Source organism: Anolis sagrei, chromosome 2 (genome assembly GCF_037176765.1).
Source record: "Anolis sagrei isolate rAnoSag1 chromosome 2, rAnoSag1.mat, whole genome shotgun sequence".
In the NCBI taxonomy this organism is placed as follows: Eukaryota; Metazoa; Chordata; class Lepidosauria; order Squamata; family Dactyloidae; genus Anolis; species Anolis sagrei.
Genome location: NC_090022.1, coordinates 173196198 through 173211031, shown reverse-complemented (window position 1 = coordinate 173211031; position 14834 = coordinate 173196198).

Genomic DNA, 14834 nt, shown 5'->3' with positions numbered 1-14834 from the left:
TGGGGTACAGGGTTAAAAGTGCTGAGATGGCAGGAGGAACGTAGGATTAAAAGTGCGGTGTGCAGCAACAATGGTTGTGCTAAAGTGCTTCTAGGACTTGGGATGGGGATTCCTAATCTGCCGTGTTGCTGTGGCCCAGTCTAGTGATCTGGAAAATAAAGTAATGAGAAAGTGTTGGTTTCTAATATATGTAATGTCTTTATGCTTGTGGGTAAACCAGTATTTCTTGCTGTTTCTTTGTAGTGTTGATGTGTGGAGATTGACTGGTTTGCCTACTCTGGAACATGCAACATATCATTTTCCTTCTTTAGGGGTCCCCTTCAAACCTATGATACTACGGTAAATCTCTGTGTATGAATCATCTATATAAATAAAACTGTCAGGAGGGCTTTGATTAAGTTTTCTTGCCCTGGTGAAGGGACTTGGACTGGATGACCTTAAGTATGGGGGTTCTGTGTGGGAAGTTTGCCCCAGTTATGTCGTTGGTGGGGTTCAGAATACTCTTTGATTGTAGGTGAACTATAAATCCCAGTAACTACAACTCTCAAATGCCAAGGTCTATTTCCCCCAAACTCCATCTTTGTTCATAGAATCATAGAATCAAAGAGTTGGAAGAGACCTCATGGGCCATCCAGTCCAACCCCCTGCCAATAAGCAGGAATATTGCATTCAAATCACCCCTGACAGATGGCCATCCAGCCTCTGTTTAAAAGCTTCCAAAGAAGGAGCCTCCACCACACTCCGGGGCAGAGAGTTCCACTGCTGAACGGCTCTCACAGTCAGGAAGTTCTTCCTCATGTTCAGATGGAATCTCCTCTCTTGTAGTTCGAAAGCCATTGTTCCACGTCCTAGTCTCCAGGGAAGCAGAAAACAAGCTTGCTCCCTCCTCCCTGTGGCTTCCTCTCACATATTTATACATGGCTATCATGTCTCCTCTCAGCCTTCTCTTCTTCAGGCTAAACATGCCCAGCTCCTTAAGCCGCTCCTCATAGGGCTTGTTCTCCAGACCCTTTATCATTTTAGTCGCTCTCCTCTGGATACATTCCAGCTTGTCAATATCTCTCTTGAATTGTGGTGCCCAGAATTGGACACAATATTCCAGGTGTGGTCTAACCAAAGCAGAATAGAGGGATAGCATGACTTCCCTAGATCTAGACACTATGCTCCTATTGATGCAGGCCAAAATCCCATTGGCTTTTTTGCCGCCACATCACATTGTTGGCTCATGTTTAACTTGTTGTCCACGAGGACTCCAAGATCTTTTTCACACGTACTGCTCTCAAGACATATTTGGGCATATGGAATATTCATGCCAAGTTTGGTCCAGATCCATCATTGTTTGAGTCCACAGTGCTCTCTGGATGTAGGTGAACTACAACTCCCAAACTCAAGGTCAATGCCCACGAAACGCTGCTAGTATTTTCCGTTGGTCATGGGAGTTCTGTGCGCCAAGTTTGGTTTAATTCCATCGTTGGTGGAGTTCAGAATATTCTTTGATTATAGGTGAACTATAAATCCCAGCAACTACAACTCCTAAATGACAAAATCATAATTTTTTGAGTGATGGTCACTCCTTATGTAGTGAGACGTTTTGTTATCCAAATTTGGTGTGATTTCGCTCATTGGTTCTTTTGTTTTTAAGGAACTCATTATGCACAGAGTATTTTTATATATATAATAGATAGATGGGAGCCCCTGGTGGCGCAGTGGGTTAAAGCACTGAGCTGCTGAGCTTGTTGGATCGAAAGGTCGCAGGTTCGATTCCGGGGAGCGGCGTGAGCTTCCGCTGTCAGCCCTAGCTTCTGCCAACCTAGCAGTTCGAAAACATGCAAATGTGAGTAGATCAATAGGTACCGCTCCGGCGGGAAGGTAACGGCGCTCCATGCAGTCATGCCGGCCACATGACCTTGGAGGTGTCTATGGACAACGCTGGCTCTTCGGCTTAGAAATGGAGATGAGCACCACACCCCAGAATCAGACATGACTGGACTTAATGTCAGGGGACAACCTTTACCTTAATAGATAGATAGATATAAATATAGATAGATAGATAGATAGATAGATAGATAGATGATAGATGTTGTTGTTGTTTATTCGTTCAGTCGTCTCCGACTCTTCGTGACCTCATGGACCAGCCCACGCCAGAGCTCCCTGTCGGCCGTCACCACCCCCAGCTCCTTCAAGGTCAGTCCGGTCACTTCAAGGATGCCATCCATCCATCTTGCCCTTGGTCGGCCCCTCTTCCTTTTGCCTTCCACTTTCCCCAGCATAATTGTCTTCTCTAGGCTTTCCTGTCTCCTCATGATGTGGCCAAAGTACTTCAACTTTGTCTCTAGTATCTTTCCCTCCAGTGAGCAGTCGGGCTTTATTTCCTGGAGGATGGACTGGTTGGATCTTCTCGCAGTCCAAGGCACTCTCAGAACTTTCCTCCAGCACCACAGCTCAAAAGCATCTATCTTCCTTCGCTCAGCCTTCCCTAAGGTCCAGCTCTCACATCCGTAGGTTACTACAGGGAATACCATGGCTTTGACTAGGCGGATCTTTGTTGCCAGTCTGATGTCTCTACTCTTTCCTATTTTATCGAGATTGGACATTGCTCTCCTCCCAAGAAGTAAGCGTCTTCTGATTTCCTGGCTACAGTCTGCCTCTGCAGTAATCTTTGCACCTAGAAATACAAAGTCTGTCACGGCCTCCACGGTTTCTCCCTCTATTTTCCAGTTGTCAATCATTCTTGTTGCCATAATCTTGGTTTTTTTGACGTTTAGCTGCAACCCGGCTTTTGCACTTTCTTCTTTCACCTTGATTAGAAGGCTCCTCAGCTCCTCCTCGCTTTCGGCCATCAGAGTGGTGTCATCTGCATATCTGAGGTTGTTAATGTTTCTTCCAGCAATTTTCACCCCAGCTTTGCATTCATCCAGCCCCGCACAGATGATAGATAGATAGATGATAATAATACAATGCCATAATCAAAATGGTGTCCCTTATTTAAAATGGCAAAATGTTCAAAAATATTTTGAATCTGTGGGTGTTGCAGAAATAAGCAGGTAAAGGAAATAAAGAATCGCCTCATAATTATATTGAATACAACGTTGTTGGTGTGTTTCTCTTTTCTTGCTGTCAAACATTATGATTGGACCACAAGGAAACAAAATGGCCGACAGCGCCTTCCCACCGTCTGCTGTCCTTTCTCCCGCCATACGCGCTCTGTGTTTCCACACGAAAGGAGGCGCGGAACTACAATTCCCATGAAGCCTTGCGCGCAAAAGAGCGCTCGGAGAGGGTGGCCCCCACCCTCTCCGAGCGCTCTTTTGCTCGCAAGGCTTCATGGGAATTGGAGATGGCTTCGGGGGAAAAAAGCCTTCAGCAGGGAGAGCTTGGTACCATTTGAGACGGGCACGCGCGCAGGCGCACGCACGCGCGCAGAGACTCTCGCGCGCCTCCTCGCGGCCTTTTCGTTCCCTCGCCTCATTGCTTGAGTTCCCCTCAGAGGGAGAGGGAGTGCCTTCAGGGCGGGGAATGGTTGGCTCTCAAGGCCCGCCCTGAGGGGAGATGCTTTGTGCTCAGGCAGGCAGAGAAAGGTCAGTGAACCGAAATGGAGGCTCGAAGTGAGATTTTGGAAATGGACGCAGACTCTACCACTACTACCAAGGGACTGCCAATTTAAAAATGCTCCTGAAGGGCCTTAGTGGTCCCTCACCAATCTGTTCCCTCAGCAGTCCTCACAGGTAGGTCAGGCTGAAAACAATGGGTGAAGCATCTTTTATGAAGCCACACGTGTAAAACAACCATACAAAAAAACAACTAAATTAAAAACTATTAGATACAGTCAGAGGCGGCCCTAAGTAATTTTCAACTGTAAGCAAACAGTATTTTGGCATCCCCCCCCCCCCCCCCAAACCAATCACTGATATATATTTTCTGTTCATCGTGGGAGTTCTGTGTGCCATATTTGGTTCAATTCCATCACTGGTGGAGTTCAGAATGCTCTTTGATTGTAGGTGAACTATACATCCCAGTAACTACAACTCACATATGTCAAGGTCTATTTTCCCTCAAGAGTGCAAAATCAACTATACTGCAAATGCTTACTTTGCATAATGGATTGAGCTGCCCCTGGATACAGTTAATTTATTCATTTATAGCAGGGGTCCTCAAACTAAGGCCCGGGGGCCGAATACGGCCCTCCAAGGTCATTTACCCGGCCCTTACTCAGGGTCAACCTAAGCCTGAAACGACTTGAAAGCACACAACAACAACATCCTAGCTGGGTTGTTGTAGGTTTTTTCGGGCTATATGGCCATGCTCTTGAGGCATTATCTCCTGACGTTTCACCAGCATCTGTGGCAAGCATCCTTAGAGGTAGTGAGTCACCTCACTACCTAGCTCCCCACAAGGATGATAAAAACATCAATTAATCTGGGCGTCCCCTGGGCAACGTCTTTGCAGACGGCCAATTCTCTCACATCAGAAGCAACTTGCAGTTTCTCAAGTCGTTCCTGACACGACAAAAAAAAAAAACTCAAAAAACTGGGTTGTTGTAGGTTTTTTCGGTCTAGATGGCCGTTGTCAAGAGGAGGAGTCTTCAAACTAAGGCCTGAGGACGAGATGCGGCCCTCGAAGGTCATTTACCCGGTCCTCGCTCAAGGTCAACCTAAGTTTGAAACGACTTGAAAACACACAACAACAACAACATCAACATCCTATCTGGGTTGTTGTAGGTTTTCTCGGGCTATATGGCCTTTTTTTTTTTTTTTTTTGTCGTGTCAGGAGTGACTTGAGAAACTGCAAGTCGTTTCTGGTGTGAGAGAATTGGCCATCTGCAAAGACTTTGCCCAGGGGACGCCTGGATGATTTGATGTTTTTAACATCCTTGTGGGAGGCTTCTCTCATGTCCCCGTATGACAAGCTGGAGCTGATAGAGGGAGCTCATCCACCTCTCCCTGGATTTGAACCTGCAACCTGTCGATCTTCAGTCCTGCCGGCACAGGGGTCTAACCCACTGCGCCACCGGGGACTCCTATATGGCCATATTCTTGATGCATTCTCTCCTGATGTTTCGCCTGCATCTGTGGCAAGCATCCTCAGAGGTAGTGAGTCACCTCACTACCTCTGAGGGTGCTTGCCATAGATGCAGGCGAAACGTCAGGAGAGAATGCCTCAAGAACAGGGGTCCTCAAACTTTTTAAACGGAGGTCCAGGTCACAGTCCCTCAAACTGTTGGAGGGCCAGATTATAATTTGAAAAATGAATGAATGAATTCCTATGTACACTGCACATATCTTATTAGTAGTGCAAAAACCACTTATAAACAATACAATAATTAAAAGTAAGAACAATTTTAACAAATATAAATGTATTAGTATTTCAATGGGAAGTTTGGGCCTGCTTTTGGCTGATGAGATAGGATTGTTGTTGTTGTTGTTGTGTGCTTTCAAGTCGTAACAGACTTAAGTTGACCCTAAACAAGGGCCGGGTAAATGACCTTGGAGGGCCGCATGCGGCCCCCGGGCCTTAGTTTGAGGACCCCTGCTATACGGTCTTTCTCACAATAATGGGACTCAAGGAAGCTACTAACACATTTAAAGCAATACAGATGTTTATTAGAATTATAAATTTTAGATTAAAAATGCTTCATTGTTAAAACATTAAAATATTAAAATGTATTAGAAAACTACACATAAACCTTAAAAACAGCATCCAGCAGTATTAAAAACCCGACCTTCGAAAGTCTCATGGTACAAAAATATTTTGACCTGCCTTTGGAATGAGAACAAGGATGAAGTCATTCTCACCTGTCTAGGAAGGAAGTTTCAAGAAGGCCCATGTTCTCCCGAAATAAGCCTGAAAAGAACTGCTCCAGACAATCTTAGAGCTATAATGGGCTCATAAAGGGAGAGTTGGTCCTTCAGATAATCTGTGGGAGATAACTGGAATGTAGCAGAAAGGGAACAACAATTGAATGAAAGGGAATATATGGAGCAATTACTATGGAAACCTTGTGACTGAAATGGAAGCACACCATCTTTTTACTTTCCCGAGAAATTAAAATGTATACAGCCCCTCAATGGGACTGTCATATTACTAGAAATGCACCATTCAGTGTATAAATTGTGACCCCTGTTACAGTTATTCATTTATTTGTCACCTATTTGCTGATAGCTTGCTATTCCCTGAAACGGTTTGTAGTTCTGTAAACATTTTTTCTGCACTTTTTTACTTGTAAAAAAGCAAATAGTTCTAAAACAAAACAAAAAAAGGAAATGTTTGCTCTTGGATTCGTTTTAGGTATTTTTAAAACTGAATTTCGAACATGATAGAACTATGAAAACATTTATCCCCAGTAATAAATAGACTATAGATATCTTGAACAGTGCCAACAGTGATTTTGAAAAACTGTGATTAATCATTTAATACTTTATACAGCACAGTCAGTATAAGGACAAAGTAAAGAAGCCTCCCTTGCCCCAAATAAGTTTATAATTAAAACAGAAACAATTGGAATCATAAAGAGAGAGAGATACATACATAGGGAAAGATATGGGGAAGTGGTCTTACACATACCTCAACCTTAGTTACAGTTGGAAACCAGGATTAAGTGGATGAGAAGGTGATAGGAAACATGAGAGACTCCATTACATGTGGACTGGGTTAATCAAGGTGGCTAGGGCCCTGAGTTTGTAAGACCTGAGCTGGGCAATTGATGACCAGGCATCTTGGTGGTCTCTCATTCATAGGGCCATCATAACTCAAAGTTGAATTGATAGCAAATAATAGCAATACTACAGAGGACAAATAGAAGAAGATGGTTCTAAGACAGGATTTAAACGAAGAAAGGTGGTGCCATGTAAATATTCAGAGAGCAAGTTCCATGTACGTTGCTTTACAGTAAAGGGCATTTACCTCTCTTCTCACGGAACTGTATCCCATGGTTGATAAGGGGAGTGAGGGAACATTTTGCTGATGCGATTTCCTTCTTGATTATGGCTGACTCTGAAATCTTGGTGACTATCTTGCACTGCCAGGTTTGCCTATAGATGGTGATTGAATCACTTATAGCAAAATTTCATACGTTCAATGCAGGATGGCAGCCCCATGTCTTTCGCAGTTCTATTGAATAAAGACTTTAAGCTCATGTAGTTTTCTCCATATAGCACAGCGTTTCTCAACCTGGGGGTTGGGACCCCGGGGGGGGGGGTCACGTGGGTATGTCAGAGGGGTCACCAAAGAGCATCAGAAAACATAGCATTTTCTGTTGGTCATGGGTACATTGGGGTATATTAAGTATTCGTGCCAAGTTTTGGTCCAGATCCATCATTGTTTGAGTCTGCAGTGCTCTCTGGATGTAGGTGAACTACAACTCAAAAATTCAAGTTCAATGTCCACCAAACCCTTCCAGTATTTTCTGTTGGTCATGGGAGTTCTGTGTGTCTACTTTGGTTCAGTTCCATCGTTGGTGGAATTCAGAATGTGCTTTGATTGTAGGTGAACTATAAATCACAGCAACTACAACTCCAAATGACAAAATCACCCCCACACAACCCCACCACTATTCAAATTTGGGTGTCTCAGGTATTTGTGTCAAATTTGGTCTAGTGAATGAAAATGCATCCTGCATATCAGATATTTAAATTATTTATTTATTTATTTTGCCTATCTGTATCCTGACCTTCTCACCCCCGGAGGGGGACTTGGTGGCTTCACAACAGGCATTCATTCAATGCCAACAACAGCAATAAATGATAAAAGCAATTAAAACATAAAATTACTAAAACATTGTTTAAATCATGCAGGTTTGAAATCATAGTCCAAGTCAGTCAGTTGTCATTCACACAAATTGGGTCTAATTCTAAATTACTGCCTCTACTGTTCGAATGCTTGGTCCATAACCAGGTTTTGAGTTTCATTCTAAAGGACAAGAGGGAGGGGGCCAATCTAATTTCACTGGATAGAGAGTTCCACAGGCAAAGGGCCACCACTGAGAAGGCCCTGTCTCTTGTCTCCACCAGTTGCATTTGTGAGGGTGGTGGGACCAAGAGCAGGGCCTCTCCCATCAATCTTAGACTTTGCGATGGTTCATAGCAGGAGATACATTCAGACAGGTAAGCTGAGCCAGAATAGTTCAGGGCTTTATAGGCTAAAGCCAGCACTTTGAATTCTGCTCAGTAGCAGATTGGCAACCAGTGGAGCTGCCGTACCAGAGGGGTTGTATGCTCTCTGTATTTCGCTCTGGTGAGCAACCTGGCTCCGTCCATTGGATTAGTTGGAGCTTCCGAACAGTCTTCAAAGGCAACTTCACGTAGAGTGCATTGCAGTAATCTATTCAGGATGTAACGAGAACATGGACATGGCCAAGTCTTCCCAATGTATGGGTGCAATTGGCGCACAAGTTTTAATTGTGCAAAAGCTCCCCTAGACTCATCGCTGAGCCTAAGACCTGTGGCTTCAGGCTCAGCGATGACTCTAGGATCACTCCCAAGCTGTGAACATGTGTCTTCTGGGGGAGTGTGACCACGTCCAGCACAGGCTGTAACCCTATGCCCTGTTTGGCCTTGCGACTGACCAGGAGGATCTCTGCCTAGTCTGGATTCAATTTCAATTTGTTCACCCTCATCCAGACTGTCACAGTTGCCAAGCACTGGTTCAGGACCTGAACAGCCTCCTTAGTAACAGGTGGGAAGGAGTGATTGAGCTCAACATCATCTGCGTACAAATGACATCTCACTCCAAAACTCCGATTCGTACCAGTAGCAAAATTACAGTTACGAAGTAACAACAAAAATAATTTTATGGTTGGGGATTACCACAATATGATGAACTGTATTAAGGGGTCATGTCATTAGGAAGGTGATCTAGCACCTGTGGTGAGGGGATAAAATGATGCCAGCATATTTTCTGCTACTCTAGAGACTCGAACATGGAATGTTGGAAGGAAAAGAGATTCCTCCTAAACATTAGGAAGAATTTCCTGTCAGCTGTTTGACAGTGGAATATGCAGCCCTGGGATGTGATGGACTCCTCTTCTTTGGAAGTTTTTAAGCAGAGGCTGCATGGCCATCTGCCAAGATTGCCTTGATTGCATTTTCCTGCATGGCAGGAGGTTGCACAGGATGGCCCTGATGGTTTTTCCAACTCTACCATTCTATTATTCTACGTGATACATTTCTGCTTCTAGCAAGTTCTTTAGAGCCTTGCTGGTGAATTAAGTACTATAAAAAGGTTCTTTCTTTTGGATTAATTTCAGCATGAAATGTAATGAATTGTTTCAGAAGTTCGGTGTTTGCGTGCACACATAAAATTCATGAGATACCATGAACCATTGGCGGTTGCTGATTACTCATATGTACTCTTTGTGTTGCACTGACTTTCCAGCTTTTCTCCTCAGGGAGCTCTTTACACATTGATTTTCCACTGAGGAACTTGGATTAATGCCATGGGTTTGAAGAGATGTTGGGGATTCCACACAGGGCACTGAGTAGCCCTCCTAGTCATTCAAACTAGAACTCTGAACTGTGTGAACTTCTACCTGTTCTTCAGATATTGAAATCTAGTATCTTCTTTCTTTGTGGGAATACTTTGGCTGTAGAATGTATATCATAACGTCAGGTGAGGTTGCTATTTTTCAGATGTGTTTCCCACAAAGAAGAAAGATGCTAGATTTCAAGTACCACTCTTTTGTTTTTTATCCTGGTTTCTTATTAGATGGTAGCTTTTAACAGCATTGTGTTAAAAATTTGTTCCCATGTACTTCAGTTTGAAATAGTACCGTTTATTCTATCATCACAGAACTCTTAAAACCTTGCTGCTTTTTAGACAATATACTTGTGTTTTAGTATAGCAGCAGGCAACATCTTAATTATTTCTTTAAAAATCAAATGTGCCAAGGATTGGTACCATCTTTGTGCCCGTTAACTATGTTTCTTTCATTTTTTTTTCTGGAAACTGGCACCAGATTGTGGAGTCCCTCTTTCTGTAGTACTCTTCTAGATGAGAGCTACACACAGTGGTAGTCCATGAACTGATGACGATCTACAAGCCATTGACTTCTATTTTGCAGAGAATTTCCAGGAAAAAAATGTAATCAATGAGCACAAAGATAGAGCTGGTTCCTGGTACAAAATGAGGGGGGAAATGCTCACATACGTGATCAGACAGAGTAAGAAGCACTGCTTACAGTAGTGGTTCTCAACCTTTCTAATGCCACAACCCCATTATTCCCCTTCCACATGTTGTGGTGACCCCCAACTGTAAATTATTTTCATTGCTACTTGATAACTGTATTTTTGCTACTGTTATGAATCGTAATATAAATATCTGACCTGCAGGATGTATTTTCATTCACTGGACCAAATTTGGCTCAAATATCCAATACGCCCAAATTTGAATACTGGTGTGGTTGGGGGGGATTGATGTTGTCATTTGGGAGTTGCAATTGTTGGGAATTATAGTTCACCTGCTATCAAAGAGCATTCTGAACTCCACCAATGATGGAATTGAACCAAATTTGACACACAGAACTCCCATGATCAACAGAAAATACTGGAAGGGTTTGGTGGGCATTGACCTTGAGTTTTGGAGTTGTAGTTCACTGATATCCAGAGAGCACTGTGGACGCAAACAATGATGGATCTGGACCAAACTTGGCACGGATACTCAGTATGCCCAAATGTGAACACTGGTGGCGTTTGGGGATAATAGACCTTGACATTTGGGAGTTGTCATTGCTAGGATTTATAGTTCACCTACAAAGAGCATTCTGAATCCCACCAACTATAGAATTGGTCCAAAATTCCCACACAGAACCCCCATTACCAACAGAAATACTGTTTTCTGATGGTCTTTGGCGACCCCTCTGACACCCCCTCATGACCCCCCAGGAGTCCTGACCCCCAGGTTGAGAAATGCTGACTTACAGCATTATGCCCTGTATAATAGAGAGATTAGGGAGTGTCTCTTTTTACAAGGCTATATTTTCCCATGAACAGTTTTATAAGTACAGGTTGAGTATCCTTTATCCAAAAATTCAAAATCTAAAATGCTCCAAAACCCAAAATTGTCCACATGGATGGCTAAGACAGTAACACCTTTGCTCTCTGATGGTTCACTCCACAGAAACTTGATGCATATGAAACATAATTGAATTTAATGTTTAGACTTGAGTCCAATTTTCAAAATATCTTATTAGATATTAGAAAATTAAAGTCCACCTGATTAATAAGGGCAACTGTTTCTGTGCTCAAAAGTTTTGCATTGATTAAAAGCTGTAAATACATTTGTAATGAGATTATAGTTGTTTTTTAAAAACTTGGTGTGTTTCCTGAGGGACATATCTTAATACTCTCATACAAAAGATACTGTGCAGTTTTCCAGTTCTTAACCATTTTTTGTATGAGAAAAAAAGGTTGAGGAAGTGGTGAAAATATTTTGAAGTGTATAAGCAAGAAAATGCAATATCTAGACTCTCCACAACATTCAGTGAATGAAGGTGAACAATTACACAATAAAAGCCTTGTCTGGAAGCCTTTGTTTTCATGCTTGTAGAAAAAGAAGGTTGCAGTGATATACAGAGTCCTGCAGAAGAATTAACGCCCAATTCTGATTTTCCACATTGTGTTACAACTTAAAAATGAAAAAGGTTTGATTGGTATTATCGAATCAAAAAGTTGATCACTAGAGGCATCCAGTCCAACCCCCTTCTTCCATGCAAATGTATTTATTTATTTATTTTATTTACTTCATTTGTATACCGCTTTTCTCAGCCCTTGGGTGACTAAAAAAATACACAATTAGTGCACTCCCAACAGAAAACCACCCAGCCTCTGTTTAAAAACTTTCATGACACTCAGAGACAGTATTGTTATAATTTAATGTACATAAGATACTGAAAATGGCAAAAGTACTAGATAGTTTTACTGGGACATGAGAATTAGTAAAATAAATAAATAAATTAGTGCTTGTGGGTTGCATAGGTCTTCACTCTTCATTCTGTGATATGAATAAGCAAGCTCTGTTGCAGCCCAGGTCTATAAGTAGTTGAATTGATTCCACCTTTTGTTGGAGAGCACATTTAAACAAGCACTGTTATGAAAACTAAGGAACCAAAACAAGTCTAGGATAATGTTATTCAGAAACACCAATCCCGATGGAGTATATTTAAAAAAAACTAACTATGGACTTCCCCTGGAGCACTGTTATATCCATTCTTACAGAAATGAAAGAATATGGCCTAGAGGAGGGCATCTACCCAGTGACAGTAATTGGGAAGAAGGGTAATATTCATCGGAAAACCAACTAAGAGGCCATTGGCAATTCTGAAGGAATTGGAGAGTAGTTGCGATGGGAGAAATTGTCCACGGAACAAGTATCACCTAAACACTCAAAAATTGAACTCCAGACAAAAAGCAAAACCCATTGAAAATTTTAAATAAATGTGCAAGAGACATAGAACAACACAAAAAAATGTTTATTTTTGAGTTGAGGAGACTAACCCTGACCTTTTGGGCCTTGCCACAAAATGGTTTATGTGGCACAAAGCCAACAGTGCTCATTACCCAGATGAAGTATGGGGGTTACAGCATCATAATCTGAGAATGCTTTTCTTCATCAGGGACTTAAAATCAGGCAGGATTAAAGAGGAAGAAGGGTGGAGTGAAATATAAGGAAAATTCTAGATGAAAACCTGTTTTATTCTACAAGAGACCTGAGAAGTTCCTCTTCTAGCATGACAGTTATCCAAAACACACAGCCAAAGTAACCTTTGAGTGGTTTAAAGGCAAGAAACTGCATGTCTTAGAACAGTTGCTTAAAAGCCTACATCTTCATCCCTATGAGATTCTTGGAAAGTCTTGAAAGGTCCAGCTAACCAGCAGCTCCTATCCATTTGATAGAGCTGGTACAATTTTGCCAAGAAGAATGGGAAAAACTAGTAGGATATGGATCCACGAGACTGAGAGTCTTACTAAAGAACATTGATAATTATTCCCTAAAAGGCTTCTATAAATAATTGATTTTGGAGTGTAAATAGTGAATATTTATGCATCCAACAAGTGACAGGAGTTTTTTTTTTATTTACTTCTTTATTTACTACTAGCTGTCCCCTGCCACTCGTTGCTGTGGCCCAGTCTGGTGATCTGGAAAATAAAGTAATGAGAAAGTGTTGGTTTCTAATATATGTAATTCCTTTATGCTTGTGAGTAAACAGTATTTCTTGTTGTTTCTTTGTCAGTGTTGATGTGGAGAGTGTCTGGTTTGCCTACTCTGGAATATGCAACATATCATAGTCGTTCTTTAAGGGTCTCTTTCAAATCTATGATACTATATCTATGTGTGTGTGAGAGAGAATCATATCTATCTATATTTATGACTGGATGGCTCTTTTGTCAGGAGAGCTCTGATTACATTTTCTTGCCCTGGTGAAGAGAGTTGGACTGGATGGCCTTAAGTATTTTCTGTTGGTCATGGGAGTTCTGTGTGGGAAGTTTGCCCCATTTCTGTCGTTTGTGGGTTTCAGAATGCTCTTTAATTGTAGTGAACTATAAATCCCAGTAACTACAAATCCCAAATGTCAAGGTCTATTTCCTCCAAAATCCATTTGTGTTCATATTTAGGCATATGGAATTTTTGTGTCAAGTTTGGTCCAGATCCATCATTGTTTGAGTCCACAGTGCTCTCTGGAAGTAGGTGAACTACAACACCCAAACTCAAGGTCAATGCCCACCTGTATGCCGTGTTTGGTTGAATTCCATCATTGGTGGAGTTCAGAATGCTCTTTGATTGTAGGTGAACTATAAATCCCAGCAACTACAACTCCCAAATGTCAAGGTCTATTTCCCTTAAACTCCATCTGTGTTCATATTTCGGCATATGGAATATTCGTGCCAAGTTTGGTCCAGATCCATCATTGTTTGAGTCCACAGTGCTCTCTGGATGTGGGTGAACCATAATTCCCAAACTCAAGGTCAAAGTCCACCAAACCCTTCCAGTATTTTCTGTTGGTCATGGGAGCCCTGTGTGCTAAGTTTGGCCCAATTCCATCATTGGTGGAGTTCAGAATGCTCTTTGATTGTAGGTAAACTATAAATCCCAGCAACGACAATTCCCAAATGACAAAATCAATTTTTTGAGTGGAGGACATAAATTGGACTGTTAGGTGTCTTGTGTCCAAATTTGGTGTCAATTCCCCCAGTGGTTTTTGAGTCCTGATGGTAGCACGAACTAACATTACATTTTTATTTATATAGATTTGGCATTTTTAGAGTGCTTACTATCTTATGCACATCACGTGATCACAATGCCAACCACATTCTTTTCAATGCCAGGTTGTAATAGAACAAAATGTGGAACATCAAAAAAAATAAAAATTAAAAAAAAGGTGGTGAAAGTGCTAATGTATATAAATTTAAAGGCTGATGGCTGTTAAAAAGAGTGTATCTGCGTATGTGCCATTCACCTGGAGGTAAATTAGAAATTGTATGACGTACAAATATGTTTGGACTGTAATTTTAAATGGTTGCTATGTTGTTTTAGTAGAAAGATGCTTAGAATAGGAAACATCCTATGTGTGCGTGTACATGTACATGCATTTGGCTAAGCTCGGGTAGCAGGATTCCCCATGTTACCAAATCTTTAGGCAGACAAAATTAAACGGCAAGCATCGACACAAGTGAGCTAATGCCATATTCTTTTTTCTTCCTACTTAATTCTCATTGCAGAGAGTGGAAATCTCCACTGGTAAGGATGGGAAAAACCATATCCCTTTGACATCCGGGTGATCTGCCTTTATGCTGTGTTTATCTGTACTTGTCTCTTTCTCCCCCTCTGTTTTTTAGGGTAGATGG